At 38.0% G+C, this 15,880-nt stretch overlaps 1 protein-coding gene across 1 annotated transcript in view; it reads left to right on the top strand.

Annotated features, from left to right (window-relative positions):
* Positions 1-15,880, top strand: part of OPHN1 (oligophrenin 1) — a 629,793-nt gene that overhangs the window by 341,327 nt on the left and 272,586 nt on the right. The gene's annotated exons all lie outside the window — the stretch shown is intronic.

Below are 15,880 nucleotides of genomic sequence, written 5' to 3'. Positions count from 1 at the left end.
GGTCTGACCACATTCTGAAAGTATCACATTTTTTTACTCCTGTACCATGTTTTATGTTTTTTATGTCATATTTTTCATCTTTTTGTGTATCTTTTTTTTTTAAATATATTTTATTGATTTTTTTTACAGAGAGGAAGGGAGAGAGATAGAGAGTTAGAAACATCGATGAGAGAGAAACATCGATCAGCTGCCTCCTGCACATCTCCCACTGGGGATATGCCCGCAACCCAGGTACATGCCCTTGACCGGAATCGAACCTGGGACCTCTCAGTCCGCAGGCCGATGCTCTATCCACTGAGCCAAACCGGTTTCGGCTTTTTGTGTATCTTTTAAGTAATTATTGTAGATTTAGGTAATTTTTATTACTTTTGTCTTTTACTCTTTATATTAGCTTTATAAGTCATTAATTAACTACCTTTAATGTATTTTGGCCTTTACCAGTGGTGATTTTCTCTTTTATGAATTTTCTCATTTATAGTTTTGGCCTTTTTTTTTGTACTTAATGAATTCCCTTTAACATCTCTTATAATGTCAGTTTAGTGTTGCAGAATGCTTCTAGCTTTTGCTTACCTGGGAAACTCTGTCTCTCCATCAATTCTGAATGGTAGCTTTGCCAGATATAGTAGCCTTGGATGGAAGTTTTTTTTCCCCCCTTTCATCACTTAGGATATATTGTGCTATCCTCTGTGGCCTGCAAAGTTTCTGCTGAAAAATCAATTTTTACTCTTATAGGAACTACTTTGTACGTTACTGGTTGTTTTTTTCTCTTGCTTTTTAAAAGATCCTCTCTATAAAACTTTTTAACAAACTTTTTAATTGAATTTATTGGAGTGACATTGGTTAAAAAATTATAGAGGTTTCTGGGGTACAGTTCTATAATACATCATCTGTGTGTTGTATGATGTGTTCACCATCCCAAGTCACGTTTCCTTCCATTACCATTTATCTCCCCTACCCTCTACTACCTCCCCCACACCCTTTTCCTCTGGTAATCACCACATAGTAAACCCTTGATTTTGAGGACCTCAATTTAATGGACTTTGGATTTAACAGGCAAAATTTCTGGTCCATATGCCCTATGTAAAAATTAACAGCCTATTAATTTTAAAATGCTTTTGAATAAGATGTGCTTATAATTAAATTAACAAATAATTCTTTGTTATTAATTCAGTTATTTTTGACTAATTTTAGTGAATAGGCAATATGTTAGAGAAAAAAACTGTAGTAATTTCTCTGACATAAATAACTACTTCATATCTACAACTATAGTCTACATATTTAAATCCAAGTCACCGCGCATAAACAGTGTTTGGGGAATGCTTAGCATGTGATCATACCACATCTTGAGGTAACTGGTTCTGTTGTTGCATGCCTATGATGTTCCCATGTGCACTAAGCCATGCCCCAGCCCTGTGCATTTGTTTATTCGTGTGACTGATGAATGCATGCATTTACTATACCTATTCAGTATAAATTTAAAATTACATTAATACAACCAGAAAACTTTTCTATGAAATTAAAGTTTTTGTACATACACTTAATTATACAAATGTGTCTACATAAGTAAAAACAGGTAAACTAATTTGTCACGTTTTTAACATATACATTCGGAAAACCTACTTCATATAACAGACTTTCAGCTTCAACTGACACCCCCTTGCCCAAATTAATCCATTATATCAATGTTTTACTGTACTGTTGTTGTTTTCTCTTAATCTCTTCACTTTTTTCACCCAGCCCTGTAACACCTATTACATGTGACAGGTGTCAGTCTGTTCTTTGTATCTATGAGACTGTTTCTACTTTGTTTGTTAGTTAATTTTGTTCATTAGATTCCACATATAAGTGAGATCATATGGTATTTGCCTTTCTCTGACTGGCTTATTTCACTTAGCATAATACTCTCCAGGCCCATCCATGCTGTCACAAAGGATAAGATTTCCTTCTTTTTTATGGCTGTGTAATATTCTATTGTGTAAATGTACCACAGATTTTTTATCTTCTCACCTACTTATGGACACTTGGAATATTTTTAGCTTTTGACATTTAAATTATGATGTGTTTTAGCGTGGGTCTTTTTTGGTTCATTTTGTTTGGGAATTTCATGCTTCCTCAACTTGGATGTCTCTTTCACAGGTTAGGGAAGTTTTCAGCTTTTATTTCTTTTTTTCTCTAAATATGTTTTTATTGATTTCAGACAATGAGGAAGGGAGTGAGAGAGAGAAACACTGGTGAAAGAGAAACATGGATCAGCTGCCCCCTGCATGCACCCTACTGGGGATCTAGCCCACAACCCAGGCATGTGTCCTGACCGGGAATCGAACTGGTGATTTCTTGGTACATGGGATAATGCTCAACTAACTGAGCCACATCAGGCAGGGCAGCTTTTATTTCTTCAAATAAGTTTTCTGTCCCTTTCTCTCTTCCTTCTGGGATCCCTATAATATGAATGTTAGTGCAGTTGATGTCCCAGACGTGTCTTAAACTAACCCATTTTTTAAAATTCTTTTTTTCTGTTTGCTGTTCTGATTGGGCCATTTCCACTGCTGTACTCTGCCTTTTAGATCACTGAATATTTTTTTTTTTTGCATCATCTAATCTGCTGTTGATTCACACTGGTGTAATTTTCATCTCAGTTGTTGTATACTTCAGTCTCATTTAATCCTTTTCTATATTTCTTATCTTTTTGTTGAAGTTCTTACTGTATTCTTCCTTGTTGAATTTGGTGAACACCTTTATAATCATGACTTTGAACTCTTTATCTGATAGATTGAATATCTCAGTTTTGTTTAGTTATTTTTCTTGTTTTTGTCATGAACTTTTATTTGGAACATATTCCTTTATCTCTTCATTTTGCCTACTCCATTTGTTTCTGTGTATTAGGTAGATAAATTATATTTTCTATTCTTGAAGGAGTAGCCTTATATAGAAGATGTCCTGTGGTACACAGTGGCACAATCTCCCCTGGTCTCCAGAGCCATGTGCTCCTGGGGTTTCCCTTGTATGGGTTGTGTCCATTCACCTATTATAGTCTGATGCGATTTCTGGGACATGCTGGTGGGAAGGATTTGGCCCCAAGTCAACTGGCTGTGAGGTTCAGCCTCAATACTTGCCAATATTCAAGTGGGCAGGGCAGGTCCCTGGCCTCGCTGTCTGTGAGGCCTGGTTATGACTGCTGTGGGTACACTGTTGAATGGGGTTAGCCTCTGGCCTGATTTTCTATACGGCTCAGCCACAACTGCTGCCTGTGTTCTGATGGTTGATGGGGCTGTCTCCCACCCTGGCTGCCTGTGAGGTCTGGCTGTGGTTGCTGCGGGAACACTTGTGTGTAGGTCATAACTCTGGTGGGTTTTACCACAATGGCTTCTGGCACACTTATGTGAGCAATAGGTTTTCATTACTGTTTGGTCTTGGCTGCTGAGAATGCACTGGTGTGTGGGGGTTTGCTCCTGAATTGGGAACCACTTTAGATGGGTACTGACTCCATCTGAGGTTGCCTGCTTGTTGTGGTGGTGCAGGACCTGCTTTGAAGGGCTCTGATGCTATCTGAGCCCATCCCCTCAATTGTGACAGGGTGAGAGTCATTTTTGAGGGATACCAGTGGCTGCTGAATCTGCATGCTGGGTGTAGGGCTGGAGATATTTCGGGTGGGTTTTAGTATAGGCTGAGGGTGCCTGCTTTTTTGCGATAGAGTGGGAACCACTTTGGAGGGGTGCAAGTTGGAGTAGGCAAGTTGGGTGGGCAAGATCTCCAAGATACCAGTGTAGGGTAAACAGTGTTAACAAGGTTAATTGAGAATGTAAAAAATGGCACCTCTCAGCTAGGTGGGAGGAAAATTTTAAAAATGGTACCTGCAAGTAATTCCATCCCTATAGAAAGTTCCAACAGATACCGGCTCTTCTACCTCTTGTCTTAAGATTGGTCAATGTATCTCCTTCACATATGACCCAGGCGATTTTCAGACTGGTGCACCTCTGTGCTGGGAGTCATTGTGAGGGATTTTGTGCAGGAGTTCTTTTTCAAAGCTATATTTTAGCCCTTGCTGGTTTGGCTCAGTGTCTAAAGCATTGGCCAGTGGACTGAAGGGTCCTGGGTTCAATTCCAGTCAAGGGCACATGCCTGGGTTGCACACTTGATCCCCAGTGGGGCATGTGCAGGAGGCAGCCAATCAATGATTCTCTTTCATCATTGATGTTTCTATCTCTTTCTCCCCTCTCCTTTCCTCTCTGAAATCAATAAAAAATATATATTTGGAAAACCACAAAAGTATATTTTTATTGATTTCAGAGAGAGGAAGGGAGAGGGAGAGAGAGAAACATCAATGATGAGAGAAAATCATTGACTGGCTGCCTCCTGCACTCCCCCTATTGGGGATTGAGCCTGCAACACTGGGCATGCGCCCAGACTGGGAATTGAACCCTGACCTCCTGGTTCATGGGTCAACACTCAACCACTGAGCAACATTGGCTGAGCTGTGCTTGAGCACTTTAAGAGATGAGTCTCGGTTTCCTGCAGCTCTTCAGGTCTCCCAAATGTAAGCTCCACTGTTTTTTATAACTAGACTAGAGGCCCAATGTGTGAAATTCTTGCAAGAGTAGGCCTTCCTTCCCTCGGCTGCCAGCACTGGCTTCCCTCTGGCACCCGGGACCCGGGCTTCCCTCCAGCCACAGGCAGGCACCTGGGACCCGGGCTTCCCTCGCAGCCCCAGCTTTGTCTGGAAGGTTAAGGACATCTGGTCTAATTAACACATTATGCTTTTATTATTATAAACATTATGGGGACTCCTTTCCCTGATGAGGGTGTGCTGGCCTGGGGAACCCATGTTAGGTTCAGATCTCTCTCCTCAGGATGGACCTCTACAGTTATGATATCCCTACCACTTGTGGATCATCACACTGAGTGTGGGTCCTGACTAGACTGTATCTCTGCCCTTCTTACCCATCTGGATATGGCTTTTTCTTTATATCAGTTATTGAAAAATATGTTCTGCTAACCTTCAGGTAGTTCTCAGTGATAGTTGTTTTATATGTAGTTGTAGTTTTTTGTGTTATGGGAGGAGGTGAGCTCAGGATCATCCTACTCCTCCATCTTGATCCTGATTTTCTGCCTGTCCTCTTTTGCTTGATTAAGGAAAGAATAGACATTCTTTATTATTTGAACAATATAAGTTCATTTCTCATTTGGTCACCATTTGTTTGTTACAAAGCAGCTGAACCATCCATTGAGACCTGGTGTTTGGGCAATCAATTGTGAGGATTTCTAGATATTGAACCAATAGCATCCTGAGTGGCATACGGAGCAGCAATTCCATGCATGAGTGTTCCCCATACATGATCCGTTGTGGTAATATATTTTGAAGTGCTAATCAAGATTGTTGTCTGGTTTTAGCTTGCAGGGCTTTGGGAAGTTGGCACTTTTTTTTTCCTTAGTGATGATAAGTCAGGAGGATGTGAAAAATTGGAAATGTTAGTTTGGAGAGTTGGAGCCAGATATTGAAGGAAACTAGAATAATTGAGAATTTGGTAGGCACTGACAAAATGTAATTTACCAAGAGGGTAAAAGCAGCTCAAAGACAATGAACAGAACAAGAATCTAATGATCCTTAAAGGTGTGCTATAGTTTTCCATTGAAACATAAATGTCTCTAATAACAAGTCATACCCTTTTTTGAATCTTCTTTACAAAGTAAGTCTGGCCTCATTAGATTTAACATGATTATTTAAATAGGTGCAACAAAAATGATAATTGACTACATACGCATTTTTATGTATGCTTTGCTGGAACTTTCCATAAGGAATCCCAAATTATGTTGATATCAAGTTTTCCTAGCTCTATTTGTTGAAAAGACTGTCCTTTTCCCTTTGAAGGGTGCCCTTATAAAAAAAAAAAATTTCACCTATATGGGGAGATTTATTTCTGGTATCTCTGTTCCATTAGTCTATGTCTCTTTATGCCACTATGACACTCCCTCCCAATAGTTACATTTTTTTAAAATCTTGTGTTGAGAACTTTTAAAATCTACTCTCTTACTACCACCTTGTTTTGATTACTGTAGCTTTTTCAAGGACAAACAATTAAGGGGGTTATTTTATATAGACTCGTGCAACGGGAAGAACCTTATTAATGAGATGCATCTCATAGAAGAGGAATGAAATTTGGCATTTTATAGAAGCAGGTAAAAAGGAGTGTTATGCATTTTACATGAGTCATATGGAAGGATGGAGATGTGTCTTATAAGTGAGGTCAGGATGGTCCTTTGAAGTTAGTTGTTTCTCAGAACCAAAAAGATGGGGAGAATTCTAAACCTTCTCTGTCTCCTTGGAGAACAGGGTTCAGGTAAAGTTCATCCTTGTCATATAGTTAAGTAAACTCCTTTTCTTGCCAAGATTTGTTTAAAATATTATTTTGGATTTTGAACAGAAAATAATTAAGTTGTTTTTCTACTTGGATATTTAAATAGGAAAAACCTGTTTTGGCATAAATAGTTACATTTCTTTTTTAGTCATATTACAGTTTATTTTTTCCAGCTAACTAAATTAAACATAACCAAATGTGTACTCAAGTTACTCTTTGCCTTCCAAAATAATGCTTTGTATGTGACTCAGAAGACAGTTTTTTTGTATATTTAGGGAACATAATTGTTATGTTTACAGTATAAAGTTTGTTCTTAAATGTCTTTCCCCATTTTTATTGGTGAAACAATCTCACACATAATAATGATTATATCCGTACTATGCAAGATAATTTTTTTCACACAATTCTGAATATTTTAGTTTCTTGAGGTTTTAGATGAACCATTCCAAAACTGGCCTTACATTTTTTAAAAATATGTATATATTTTTTATTGATTTTAGAGAAGAAGAGAGAGGAAGAGAAAGAAATATCAATGATGAGAAAGAATCATTGATCGGTTGCCTCCTGTATGGCCCCCCAACTGGGGGCCAAGCCCAAAACCTGGGCAAGTGCCCTCACCCGGAATCAAACCATGACCTCTTGGTTCATAAGTTGACGTTCAACCACTGAGCCATGTTGGCTGGGCACTGGCCTTAAATATTTATCATCCTACTAAATATTAAAGTTCTATTTTTTTCTATTACTTAGTCATTAATACCATTTTCTTGCTATCAGAAGTAGTGGACTCTTTTTTCTATTAAAAATATACTTTCATATATATGTATGAAAAAACCCAAAACACCTATTTCCATGTGATTTTAATTGTATTTCTCTGATGATTAGTGATGTAGAGTATCTTTTCATATGTCTATTGGCCATCTGTATGTCCTCTTTGGAGAATATCTATTCAGGTCCTCTGCCCACTTAAATTTTTTTAAATTTTAATTTATTATTTTAAGCATTACAAATAGTAGTACACATGTCTCCTTTTTTTCCCCATTGACCTTCCCTCAGCCTCCCCTACACCCTGGCACATGCCTTCACCCCCCTACCCCTCAGTGTCTTGCATCCATTGGTTCTGCTTATATGGTTGATATCTTACCTGCCCCCCCAACCCTCCCCAGCCTTCCCATTGTAATTTGACAGTCTGTTTGATGCTTCTCTGCCTCTATATCTATCTTTTTGTTCATCAGGTTATAATTATCTTTATTATCCATAAATGAGTGAGATGATGTGGTATTTTTCTTTCACTGACTGGCTTATTTAACTTAGCATAATGCTCTCCAGTTCCATCCATGCTGCTGCAAATGGTAAGAATTCCTTCTTTTTTATAGCAGCGTAGTATTCCATTGTATAGATGTACCATAGTTTTCTAATCCACTCATTTGCTGATGGGCATTTAGGCTGTTTCCAAATCGTAACTATTGTAAATTGTGCTGCTATGACCATAGAGCTGCATATATCCTTTCTGATTGGTGTTTCGGTTTTCTTGGGATATATTCCTAAAAGTGGTATTACTGGGTCAAATGGCAGTTCCATTTCTGAATTTTTGAGGAAATTTTATACTATTTCCCACAATGGCTGCGCCAGTCTGCATTCCACCAGCAGTGCAAGAGGGTTCCTTTTTCTCCTCATCCTCTCCAGCACTTGTCGTTTGTTGATTTGTTGATGATAGCCATTCTGACTGGTATGAGGTGGTACCTCATTGTTGTATTGATTTGCATCTCTCGGGTGATTAGTGACTCTGAGCATGTTTTCATATGTCTCTTGGCTTTCTGAATGTCCTCTTTCGAAAAGTGTCTATTTAGGTACCTCATTGTTGTTTTGATTTTCATCTCTCGGATGATTAGTGACTTTGAACATGTTTTCTTATGTCCCTTGGCTTTCTGAATGTCCTATTTTGAAAAGTGGCTATTTAGGTCCTTTGCCCATTTTTTGATTGGATTGTTTATCTTCCTTTTGTTAAGTTGTATGAGTTCCCTATAAATGTTGGAGATTAAACCCTTATCAGAGATAACATTGGCAAATATTTTCTCCCATGCAGTAGGCTTTCTTGTTGTTTTGTTGGTGGTTTCTTTTGCTGTGAAGAAGCTTTTTATTTTGATGTAGTCCCATTTGTTTATTTTCTGCTTAGTCTCTCTTGCCCTAGGACCTGTGTCTGTAAAGATATTGCTACAACATATGTATATAATTTCGCTGCCTATGGAGTCTTGTAGGATTTTTATGGTTTCCCGTCTTACAATCAAAGTCCTTTAACCATTTTGAGGTTGTTTTTGTATATAGTGTAAGTTGGTGATCTAGTTTCATTTTTTTACATGTATCTGTTGAAATTTCCCAGCACCATTTATTAAAGAGACTGTTTTGACTCCATTGTATGCTCTTGCCTACTTTGTCAAATATTAATTGAGTATAATGGCTTTGGTCAATTTCTGGGTTCTCTATTCTGTTCCATTGATCTATATGTCTGTTCTTGTACCAGTACCAGGCAGTTTTGAGAAATGTGGTTTGGTAATATAGCTTGATGTCTGGTATTGTGATCCCTCCAACTTTGTTCTTCTTTCTCAGGATTGCTAAGGGTATTCAAGGTCTTTTTTTATTCCAGATGAATTTTTGCAGAGTTAGTTCTAGAGCTTTAAAATATGCCATTGGTATTTTAATAGGTATTGCATTGAATCTATAGATTGCTTTAGGTAGTATGGGCATTTTAATGATGTTCACTCTACCAATCCATGAACATGGTATGTTCTTCCATTTGTTTATGTTTTCCTCTATCTCTTTTTTCAATGTCCTGTAATTTTCCAAGTACAGGTCTTTTATGTACTTAGGTAAGTTTATTCCTAGGTATCTTAATATTTTTGGTACAATGGTAAATAGGATTTTTTTTTCATTTCTCTTTCTGTGAGTTCATTATTGGTGTATAAAAAGGCCATAGTTTTCTGGGTGTTAATTTTGTATCCTGCTACATTGCCAAATTCATTTATTAGGTCTAGTAGTTTTTTGATGGGGTCTTTGGGGTTTTCTATGTATAGTATAATATCATCTGTGAATAAGGACAGTTTTACTTCTTTTCCAGTTTGGATGCCTTTTATTTCTTCTTGATTGATCGCTATGGTTAGTACTTTTAGTACTGTGTCAAACAGGAATGGTGAAAGTGGGCATCCTTGTCTTGTTCTTGTTATTAAGGGAAATGGGTTTAGTTCTTGCCCATTGAGTATGATGTTGGCTGTAGGTTTGTCATATAGTGCTTTTATTATGTTGAGGTATGATCCCTCTATTCCCTCCTTGCTGAGAGTTATTATCAAGAAAGTGTGTTGGATTTTGTCAAATGCTTTTTCTGCATCAATTGATATGATTATGTGATTTTTGTCTCTCAGTATGTTTATGTGATGTATCACATTTATTGATTTGCAGATATTGTAACATCCTTGCATTCCAGGAATAAATCCCACTTGGTCATGGTGTATGACCTTTCTAATATATTGCTGAATCCAATTTGCTAGAATTTTGTTGAGGATTTTAGCATCTGTGTTCATCAAGGTTATTGGCCTGTAGTTCTCTTTTTTTTGTGGTGTCTTTATCTGGTTTTGACATTAGGGTAATGCTGGCTTCATAGAAAGAGCTTGGAAGTGTGCCTTCCTCTTGAATTTTTTGTAATAGTCTGAGTAGGATAGGTTTTAGTTCTTCTTTGAATGCTTGGTAGAATTTCCCTTTAAAGCCATCCAGACCAGGGCTTTTGTTTGCTGGAAGAGTTTTTATCGCTGTTTCAATTTCTTTGGTAGTCATCAGGTTATTCTGGTTTTTTGATTCTTCTTGGTTGAGTTTTAGGAGCTTGTATTTTTCTAAGAATATGTCCATTTCATCTAGGTTGTCCATTTTGTTGGAATAGAGTTGTTCATAGTATTTTTTCATAATCGTTTGTATTTCTGCGGCATCGGTTGTTACTTCACCTCTTTCACTTCTGATTTTGTTTATTTGGGTCCTCTTTATTTGCTTCTGGGTGAGCCTGGATAGAGGTTCATCAATCTTGTTTATCCTGTCAAAGAGCCAGCTCTTGGTTTTGTTGATCTTTGGATTGTTTTTGTTTTGTTTTGTTTATTTGTTTTTGTTTTTTTGGGTTTTTTTTTTTTTTTGGTCTCTATGTCATTTATCACTACTCTGATCTTTATTATTTCCTTTCTTCTGCTTACACTGGGCTTTTCTTGTTGCTCTCTTACTAAGTCTTTGAGTTTTAAGGTTAGATAATTTGTTACCATTGTTTCTTGTTTTTTCTGGCAGGCCTGTAGAGCTATGAACTTCCCTCTCAAGACTGCTTTCACTGTGTCCCTTAGATTTTGGATTGTTTTGTTTTCATTGTCATTTGTTGCCATGATGCTTTTTCTTTCTTCTTTGATCTCTCTGCTAACCCAGTCATTGTTTAATATCATGCTATTTAGCTTCCCGGTGTTTCACATTCTTCATTGTTTTTATAATAGTTGATTTCTTGTTTTATGCCATTGTGATCTGAGAAAATGCTTGATATGATTTCTATCTTCTTGAATTTGAAGAGACTTGCCTGTGTCCCAGTATATGGTCTATCTTTTAAAATGACCCATGTTCATGACTTGAGAAGAATGTATATTCTGTGGCTTTGGGGTGAAATGTTGTGAAGATGTCAATTAATTCCATCTGATCTAGTGAGTCATTTAGGATTGACGTTTCTTTGCTGATTTTTTTTAAATTTTTTTAAATTAAATCTTTATTGATCAGATTATTACATTTGTTCCTCTTTCTCCCCCCCCATAACTCCCCTCCTCCCAGTTCCCGCCCCACCCTCCGCCCTTACTCCCCACCCACTGTCCTCATCCATAGGTGCACGGTATTTGTCCAGTCTCTTCCCGCATCTCCCACACCCCTTTCCCCCCCAAGAATAGTCAGTCCATTCCCTTTCTATGTCCCTGATTCTATTATGATCACCAGATTATTTATTCACTTGATTCTTAGATTCACTTGTTGATAGATGCATGTTTGTTGTTCATAATTTGTATCTTTACCTTTTTCTTCTTCTTCCGCTTCTTAAAGGATACCTTTCAGCATTTCATATAATACTGGTTTGGTGATGATGAACACCTTTAGCTTTTCCTTATCTGTGAAGCTCTTTATCTGACCTTCAGTTCTGAATGATAGCTTTGCTGGATAAAGTAATCTTGGTTGTAGGTTCTTGGTATTCATCACTTTGAATATTTCTTGCCACTCCCTTCTGGCCTGCAAAGTTTCTGTTGAGAAATCAGCTGACAGTCGTATGGGTGTTCCCTTGTAGGTAACTGAGTTTCTTTCTCTTGCTGCTTTTAAGATTCTCTCTTTGTCTTTTGCTCTTGGCATTTTAATTATGATGTGTTCTGCTGTGGTCCTCTTTGGATTCCTTTTGTTTGGGGTTCTCTGCGCTTCCTGGACCTGTAAGTCTATTTCTTTCACCAGGTGGGGGAAGTTTTCTGTCTTTATTTCTTCAAATAGGTTTTCAATATCTTGCTCTCTCTCATCTTCTGGCACCCCTATAATTCTGATGTTGGTACGCTTGAAGCTGTCCCAGAGGCTCCTTACACTATCTTCGTATTTTCGGATTCTTTTTTCATTTTGCTTTTCTGGTTGGGTGTTTTTTTGCTTCTTCGCATTTCAAATCTTTGCCTTGATTCTTGCGCTCCTCTGGTCTGCTGTTGGGAGTCTGTATAGTATTCGTTATTTCAGTCCGTGTATGCTTAATTTCTAGTTGGTTCTTTATCATAACATCCAGGGTCTCATTAGATTTCTTGAGGATCTTACTACATTTATCGGCGGCTTCTAGACAGTTCTTAAGAGACCTTAAAAGTGTGGCTCTGAACTCAATATCCTCCATTGACAGTTTTTTCCTGTTTCTTTGTCTCCGCATTTTTTATGCTTTCTTGGTCACCCCCTAGTGTTCTTTGTGTGAAGTCTTGTTGTAGTTAAACCTTGATTTTTGTCGGCAATACCGGGGGTGATTTGACCTCCAGGCTAACTGGCTATGAGAGTCAGCTGTGTCTGCAGTGGGAGAGCTTCTGTGCTGGATCTCTAGGGCGGTGCTAATCTGGCGTTTGCCTGAGGCTATCCAGCAAATGGCTCTGCGCAGGGCTTGGGCGGGGCGGGTCCCCGGGGTTCTATAGGGTGGGCCGGAGCGAGCAGTTATTGCTGCTCTCAGTTCCGTCCCTAGGGGCGCTGCCTCACAGAGTCCCAGCAACCTCTGCAAACTTCGGAGATAAAGTTGCCTTCGAGTTCCGACCGAAGCCAGACAGTCCTGCTTCTCCCGTTTGAGTCTGGGTTCCTAGAGACTCGCCTGGATCTGGAGCTCAGAGTCTGAAACTCCCTCCTGATTGAAAACAACAACCGCGCCCTCTGCCTCCAGCCCGCTCCACGTGCACTCCGCACCTTAGTATTTCACTTCAGCACTGCGCCTCCTCTGAGTCTGGGTATGATATTCTCTTTCCTCCTAGTTGTAGAATCTCTTCTCAGCCAGCCTTCCTGTGGTTCTGGATGATGTCCGTTCCGTCTTTTAGTTGTTTTTTGAAGTGGTTGTTCGAGGCAGCAATCTCCGGCGTTAACCTATGCCGCCATCTTGGTTTCTCTCCAATAGGCAGTTCTTGAATCTCTTTGCTGATTTTTTGTTTAGAGGATTTGTCCAGTGGTGTTAGTAGTGTATTAAAGTTCTCTTCCCTGACTGCATTGCTGTTAATTTCTCCTTTGATATCCTCCAGAAGTTTTTATGTATTTCGGTGCTCCTGTTTGGCTGCATATGTGTACCGTTTGTTATATCTTTTTGTTTTATCACTCCCTTTAGTATTTATGAAGTGGCCTTCCTCATCTTTTGTTATGTCCTTCATACCAAGGTCTAATTTGTCAAATATAAGTATTGATACCCCAGCCTTGTTTTTTTTTTTCATTTCTTTGCCTGAGAAAACTTTTTCCATCCCTTCACCATCTGTCTGTGTGACTCCTTTTTTCTAAGGTGGGTTTCCTGTAGACAGCAGATATGTGGGTCATGTTTTCATATCCACTCAGCTACCTTATGTATTTAGTTTGGAACATTTAATCCATTTACATTTAAAGTGATTATTGATAGGTACTTGTTTGTTGACATTTTTATTCTTCATGCCTGTGTTCCTTCTTCGCTTCCTATTTCTTCCTTTTATTGCAGATCCTTTAGCATTTCTTGCATTGCTGGTTTGGTGGTAATAAACTTCCTTAGTCTTTTTTTATCTTTGCAGCTCCATATTTCATTCTCAGTTTTGTTTGATAGCCTTGCTGTGTACAGTATTCTTGGATTCAGACCCTTTCTTTGCATGACTTTGTATATTTGATTCCATTACCTTATGGCCTGATGTGTTTGTGTTGAGAAATCAGTCACTAGTCTGATGGGGGATCCTTTCAAGTAACTTTCTGTCTCTCTCTGGCTGCTTTTTTAAATTCTTACTTTGTCTTTGTTGTTTTCCAATTTAATTATGATGTGCCTTGGCATCAGTCTTTTGGGGCTCATTTTGTTTGGGACTCTGTGAGCTTCTTGCACTTGTGTGAGTTTTTTCTTCCCTATATCAGGGAAGTTTTCTGTCATTTCTTTAAACAGATTTTCTATTCCCTGCTCAGTTTCCTCTCCTTCTAGGACTCCTATTATGCGGATGTTGTTTCATTTTGTGTTGTCCCAAAGTTCACTTACGCTGTCCTGTTTTTTAATTTTTTTTTCTAGATTCTGCTCTGTTTGTTTCTTTATTTATTTTTTTTACCTTGTCTTATAGCTAACTGATGCGGTCCTCTACTTCTTCCAGTCTACTGTTGATGCTTTCTATTGAGTTCTTTATTACAGTGATGTCATTTTTCATTTCTTCTTGGTTCTTCTTCATTTCCTCTTGGTTCTTACACATATTGTTGGATTTGTCTTCCAACCTTTTCAGCGACCTTATGACCATTTCTTTGAATTCTTTCTCTGACATAGTGCTTGACTCCATTTCATTTACTTCCTTTTCTGGTGATGGCCTTTTTTTTTGTATGCGGGCTGTTTCTTTGTGTCCCCATGATCTCTCTTCTCTGGATGTCTGGTAATGTACCTCTCTCTCCTGTGTTGACTTAAAGGCACAAAATACAACACAACAAGGCACTGAACACAAATGTATTCACAATATTAAGGTGACTACCAGAGAAAAGAGAATTAGGGGATAAAAAAAAAGAGAATAAAAAATGAGGGAGGAAAAACTATTTATATGGGGACTAAACTCCAATAGAACAACAACTAATCCAAAAAAATGCAAACTACAAACACCCAGAGATGAATGCAAACTACAAACAACAACTAATAGCAAGGTTGGAGAGGAAAACAGAAGAAAAAAAAAGAGAAACAATCACACAAACAAAAAAAAATCTAATCAACAATCAAACAAATAACAACAATAGGACAGAGAGAAAGAAGGGCAAAAGGACAAAAAAACAGAAAACAAAACAAGACAAAATAAAACAACAAAAAATCTAACAAAAAAAAGAACAAACAAAAGGGGAGGGAGAAAAAATTTGGATAGTGAAAAAAGAAGAGAGGAGTGTGTAAGGACTTGGAACAGGGGATTTGAAATTAGATGTATAAATTGTATGAATTTTTAACAGGGAGTAAAAAGAAGGAATAGGGAAAGTCTAAAGCAGGATTAGGGTAAGAGAAACAGGACATCAAAAGGGGAAAAGTGAGGAAGGGAGTGTTGGCATAAAAGTTAAATTGAGATAGAGTAAAATGATGCTAAAGGAGAAATGAAAATTGAAGGTAGAACACTAATCCCAAAATAAAATAAAATGAAGAGAAAAATAAAATGAAATTTTAAAGAAAAGATAAAATAATGGCAGTAATAATACTGATTAAAATAAAAATTTAATAATTATAAAGGTAAAATCAAGTGAGGAAAAAAAGAAAAAAATTGGTTTCTTAAGTAAAAGATAAAAAATAAAAATGTGCAGTATTGACGGTCATTCACTTCCTTTACTGTTCTGTTTGGCAAGCCTCTTTCCTCTCAGGTAGTCAGGAAAGTATTGAAGCTCCCTGCATTCCACTGCTCCTCTGTGTCATAAGCTACAATCCTATTTTCAATTAGGCATTATTTCTTTGTTTCTCAGCCTGCCTTTAGTTGTATTTACACAAGAGTCAATTTATGATTCAACCCCTGGGTGGCAGTGTTTCTCTACTGACATCCAGGGCTATAAGTCCTCTCTACCCAGTGTTTATATTTTGTTTTCCCTGCTGCACTTAATACTGGTTTGGGGGAATAGACTGCCCCAGAGCTGGTTTTCTGATCATTTCTCCCTGCTCTGATGCCCAAGTTTCACAAAAACAACTTTCCCCTGCAGTCTCTGAGCGTTTTTTGTTTGTTTGTTTGTTTGTTTTTTCAATTGGATGATCCTATGTACTGGGCTTAGTAATCAAAAGCAAGGATTTAAAGAGAAAATAGAGCCAGAGTAAGCACGTGAACTCA

This window comes from Myotis nattereri, assembly GCF_964212035.1.
Source record: "Myotis nattereri genome assembly, chromosome: X".
Taxonomy (NCBI): Eukaryota; Metazoa; Chordata; class Mammalia; order Chiroptera; family Vespertilionidae; genus Myotis; species Myotis nattereri.
This window is presented reverse-complemented; position numbering and strand designations above follow the sequence as displayed.